This window comes from Leptonychotes weddellii, chromosome 9 (assembly GCF_054177405.1).
Source record: "Leptonychotes weddellii isolate Sample4059 chromosome 9, ASM5417740v2, whole genome shotgun sequence".
Lineage (NCBI taxonomy): Eukaryota > Metazoa > Chordata > Mammalia > Carnivora > Phocidae > Leptonychotes > Leptonychotes weddellii.
In genome coordinates this window covers 39781745-39787114 of record NC_138377.1, presented here as the reverse complement: position 1 = coordinate 39787114, position 5370 = coordinate 39781745, and the positions used below count along the sequence as shown (strand labels likewise).

General features: G+C 42.6%; 1 non-coding gene across 1 annotated transcript; it reads right to left on the bottom strand.

Moving 5' to 3' along the window:
* Positions 1-4760: 4760 nt before the first annotated feature.
* LOC115942007 (U6 spliceosomal RNA) lies at positions 4761-4866 on the bottom strand. The gene has a single exon (XR_004076670.1). It is a non-coding gene; the product is annotated as a U6 spliceosomal RNA (small nuclear RNA).
* Between the last annotated feature and the right edge of the window lie 504 nt (positions 4867-5370).

Sequence of the window (5370 nt, the reverse complement as noted above, 5' to 3'; positions counted from 1 at the left end):
AGTAGAGTGACTTTACTTCTCGCAGCAGCTCTGCTGACTACAGGGAATCCTGAGATTAGAAAGCAACATCACTAAATAACTAAAAAGGAAAATCATTAACTTTGGATGCCTTCATATTAATAACTACTTTTCTCATTATAGAAGTAATAGAGCTTAATTATAGACATTTTAGAAAATACAGACTGTGAGGAAAGAGTTAACACAGCAGGTCTGGTTGCGTGCTCTTTACAGGTCTTCAAGGGACCCATGATTAACCCTTAGCAGCCCTTAGAGTGTTCTTTACTTTAGTGGCCGATGGGTTTGTTACATACACCTGGACCAATGGACCATACCATATGTACTTCTCAGGTTGCTTTGCACAAACATTAGGATCAACAATGTGCACCTGGTTTCATTGTTAGGGTTGAGTTTTGGATGCCATAGTTGGTTGCATATATACCTATACGACCAGCAGGATATACCTATTTGACCAGCCCTCCATAAAAGCCTTGAACTCTGAGACAAATCGGCTTCTCCAGTAGACATTCTACACATGTCCTCAAAGTTAATGGTGAGAGAAAGAGTATTCCTATATGGCCTCAGATAAGGAGTATTTGGACCAGGAGAGACATTGGAAGTCTATGTTGAATGTCTCTGGACCCCACATGTGCATATCTTTCTCCTGCTACTTTGCTCTGTATCCTTTGCTATAATAAATCTCAGTGAGTATATAACCTGCTATTGAATCCTGTGGGTCCTTCTGGTGAATCACTGATTAACACACAGATAAATATAAATATATAAATATATATAAAAATATATGTCAAGGGGCGCCTGGGTGGCTCAGTCGTTAGGCGTCTGCCTTCGGCTCAGCTCATGATCCCAGGGTCCTGGGATCGAGCCCCGCATCGGGCTCCCTGCTCAGCGGGAAGCCTGCTTCTCCCTCTCCCACTCCCCTTGCTTGTGTTTCCTCTCTCACTGTGTCTCTCTCTGTCAAATAAATAAAATCTTTAAAAAAATATATCAATATATATAAATTAACCAAAATCCTTATACTTGGAGATAACCATTTGGCTAACTTTAAAATAAAAACAAGGTTTTGACCAACCAAATCATCTTGCAGAAGTCCTAAGTTGTGAGAAGGCAAACAAAACTGCTAATTAAATTGGTAAAATAGGGGTGCCTGGGTGGCTCAGTCGGTTAAGTGTCTGCCTTCGGCTCAGGTCATGATCCTGGGGTCTGGGAATCAAGCTCTGCATCAGGCTCTCTGCTCAGCTGGGAGCTTACTTCTCCCTCTCTCTCTGCCCCTCCTCCAGCTTGTGCTCTCTCTCTCTCTTGCTCACTCTCTGTCTCTCAAATAAATAAAATCTTTTAAAATTATTTAAAAAAATAATAAATTGGTAAATTGTATCATGGAGTGAAGATTAAATTTTATGGAAGAAATTTTATGTTTGGACTTAGAATAAGTGTACTGTTTTAAATGATTATCAAGATTTACTGAACTTTGCTTTTGTTACTTAATAATGGTTTCATCTATGACTTAGTCCTTAATTTGGAATCCAACTTTTAATCTTGATTGGGTTCCTATGGGAAGAGACAGGACACTTCACAAGAAATGGCTTTATAATATCAGCCAAGAACAGGTAGTGAAAAGCAGAGCCTGTGCATGAGGGTCTGGGAAAACCAGGGGTGGGGCAGTGAACAAAACTAACTACCCTTCCAAGTACCCCTCATCCTGTAAGTCACCCTTCTTTGACAGTTTCCCTCTTAATAATAATTAATAATTAATAATAATTACTACTAACATTTATTTAGTACTTATTGTGAGCCAATCACTATTCTAAGCACGTTTTCTCTTAATCTTCACTACGGCCTATTCAGTAAGTGTTACTATATCCTCCTTTATACAAATGAAGATACCAAGGCTAAGTATAATTAAGGAGCTAGTTTATGAAACCAGTAAATGAGATGGTACTGGGACTTGAACCTGAACTCAGAAGGTCAACTGCTATACTTCATGTCCCCTTATATTTGTGCAAACGAGATGCCACTGATATAAATGGGTTTTGCAGTTAGATTTTGCATTAGGGTTTTCCAGGGAAACAAAACTAACAAGACACACAGATTTATTTTAAGGAATTGGCTCACACGATTGTGGGGGCTGACAAGTCTGGAATTCGCAGAGCAGGCTGGCAAGCTAGAAATTCAGGGAAGAATTGATGTTGCAGTCTTGTATTCAAAATCTGAAGGCTGGAAACTCAGCCGGCTTTCTATTTTGCAGTCTTGAAGCAGAATTTTTTTTTTTTCTTCAGGAAACCTCAGTTTTTGCTCGTAAGGATAACCACCTGCATTATGGAGGGTAAAAAAGTCTAATGATTTAAATGTTAATCACACATACAATGTAACCATCACAGTTTTGATTTTTCTCTTTTGAAGAAGAAAGGGAAGGTGGATCCCCAAATGTGAGTTGCTCAAGACTAACCCCAAGATGAGCCAGGTCCCTCCCAAGCACCAGTCCCATGAGTTGACAATCCCCTTAGCCACAGTCATGCGAGTGTGGCATTGGCCAGAAGAGGGCACTGCCTTCTACTTGTGTAACCATCTGCAAGGGATGGAAAAAATGTTGACACTACTTTCAAATAATAATTATTTTTTACAGCCCCTGATGTAGCTTACTTAGCACAGTCTTTGGTAGAATGAATGCCTGTAAGCTTTTGGTTGTACTGTGAGACCAAAGCACCTCATTGACAATACTCAGAGTTTACGTTCAATAATGCAGGAAGACATGGAAGGAGTGTGTCCTTTGGCTTTCCTGGTGCATTATAATTGGCCCAGTCAGGCAGAACCAAACCAGTTTTTCCCAGAGTAGGCCAACTCAGGCTGATGCAGGGGGAAGGAAAAAGCTGGGGCATTTGGCGCCTGAGAGAAAGAAGGAGGAGGACCCCTGGGGCTCTAGGCCGATGAGGAATCTTCTAGCAAGGTACAGAGGATGGGTTTGGGAAGCTACTTCCTGTGTCTGGGTTTGAGAGAATAATACCACAAACCCCTTTGGTGATATAACTGTGTCCAGCGGAGCAGTTAATCTAATCTCTGGATTCTTTTTTTTTTTTAAAGATTTATTTATTTATTTGAGAGAGCGAGAATGAGAGAGAGAGAGTACATGAGAGGGGGTAGGGTTAGAGGGAGAAGCAGGCTCCCTGCCGAGCAGGGAGCCCGATGTGGGACTCGATCCAGGGACTCCAGGATCATGACCTGAGCCGAAGGCAGTCGCTTAACCAACTGAGCCACCCAGGCGCCCCTAATCTCTGGATTCTTAATTGGGATTGGAAATCCACATAAGTATAGTTATTCTTTAATTCTCATTAATAATTAAAAATCTCCCTTCCCTGCTTCCATTTTATTTTATTTTTTTTTTTTTTAAAAGATTTTTTATTTATTTATTTGAGAGAGAGAGAATGAGAGACAGAGAGCATGAGAGGGAGGAGGGTCAGAGGGAGAAGCAGACTCCCTGCCGAGCAGGGAGCCCGATGCGGGACTCGATCCCTGGACTCCAGGATCATGACCTGAGCCGAAGGCAGTCGCTTAACCAACTGAGCCACCCAGGCGCCCCCCTGCTTCCATTTTAATGACAGCTTCCATTTGTGCAGCTTGAAATTTTGCAGAGGGCTTTTTCGTCCCACAGCAAATACTAGAGCAGGTACTAATTATTTCCTATTTACAGATGAGGAAACACAGAGGGTAAGTGCTTTGTTCTGGCTCCGCTGTCGTCCAAGCCTGGGAGGAGACCAGGAACCTGGGGCCTGATTTTAGCTGTGTGCTTTGTCCCCTATCAAAAATACATTCCGAACTCTCATTTACTGCTACTTCCAGGGTCCATTACAGCTGAATGCCTGCAAACACTGTGAGCTAGTGATTCCACTTGCAGGAATGTGTGCAACTGAAATGCATGCACATGAGCACCAATAGATAGGTGCAAAACTATTCATACCAGCATAATTTGAAATTGCCAAAACAAAAACAGCCCCAAATCCCATCAACATAGAATGGATAAAAAACTGTGGCATATTTCTATCATGGAATACCATATAGTAATGAGAATAAGTAATAAGTAATAGTAATAAGAACAAGATCTACACAAAATGTGAATAAATTTCACAAGTATATATAAAGGTCAAAACCAGGCAAAAATATAAAGTGTTGAAAGTCAGGTTTGTGGTTATACCTCAAAAGACTAGTTACTGGGGGGGGAGAGGGGAGGGGTCCTCTAACATTTTATTTTTGACCTATGTCGTGGTTACCAGGGTAACACAGGTGTGTTCACTTTGCACAAATTCACCAAGCTGTGCATTTACAGTGCATGCACTTTTCTGTATCTGTTACACTTCAAGAAAAACAATTTTAAAATCCGGATTTGTCTAAATAAATCACTTTTCCATGAGCAAACTTTAGTACTGCCCAAATTTAGCTTATCCCTGATTACAGCAGATTGTTGCTCTGCTCTAACAGTGACCACCACATCACCATTCCCCAAAGGGTTTCTGAAGCCCTGCGAGAGCAGGTGCACAGCTGCCTTTGCATTTTGTGCATGCAAGAATGCATTTCAGGAGGGCCGCCACCCAGGAAGCTCATCCCCTGCCTCCAAGACTAGGAACATGTTTTCTTTCTGCATGTCCAAAAAGTAGGAAAGAAGGAAACATCCAAGCAGGATAAGCCAAACACAGAAAACATCCCATCCAAATGGAAAAGCACCCTTGCCTGTCCCTTTTTTTATTTTATTTTATTTTTTTATGGAATGCTTCACAAATTTGCATGTCATCCTTGGGCAAGGGCCATGCTAATCTTCTCTGTATCAGTCCAATTTTTTTAGTATATGTGCTGCCAAAACAAGCCTGCCTGTACCCCCCTCCCTCTTTTTTTTTAGATTTATTTGACAGAGAGAGAGAGAGCACAAGCAGGGGGAGCAGCAGAGCAGAGGGAGAAGCAGACGCAGGGGCTCGGTTCCAGGACCCTGGCATCACGACCTGAGCCGAAGGCAGTCACCCAGCCAACTGAGCCACCCAGGCGCCCTGCCTGTCCCATTTTTTTTTTTTTTAAGATTTTACTTATTTATTTGACAGAGAGAGAGAGCACAAGCAGGGGGAGTGGCAGGCAGAGGCAGAGGGAGAAGCAGGCTCCCCACTGAGCAGGGAGCCCGATGTGGGACTCGATCCCAGGACCCTGGGATCATGACCTGAGCCGAAGGCAGACGCTTAACCAACTGAGCCACCGAGGCGCCCTAACACAGGTACTATTTTGCAGGAAAAACAAGAAACCTAACCCCTATATCCCAGAGGTGCAGATGGCGCCTCTAAACAAGAGGGCATGGGCAGCAAACCAGCGCTGCTCAAAATT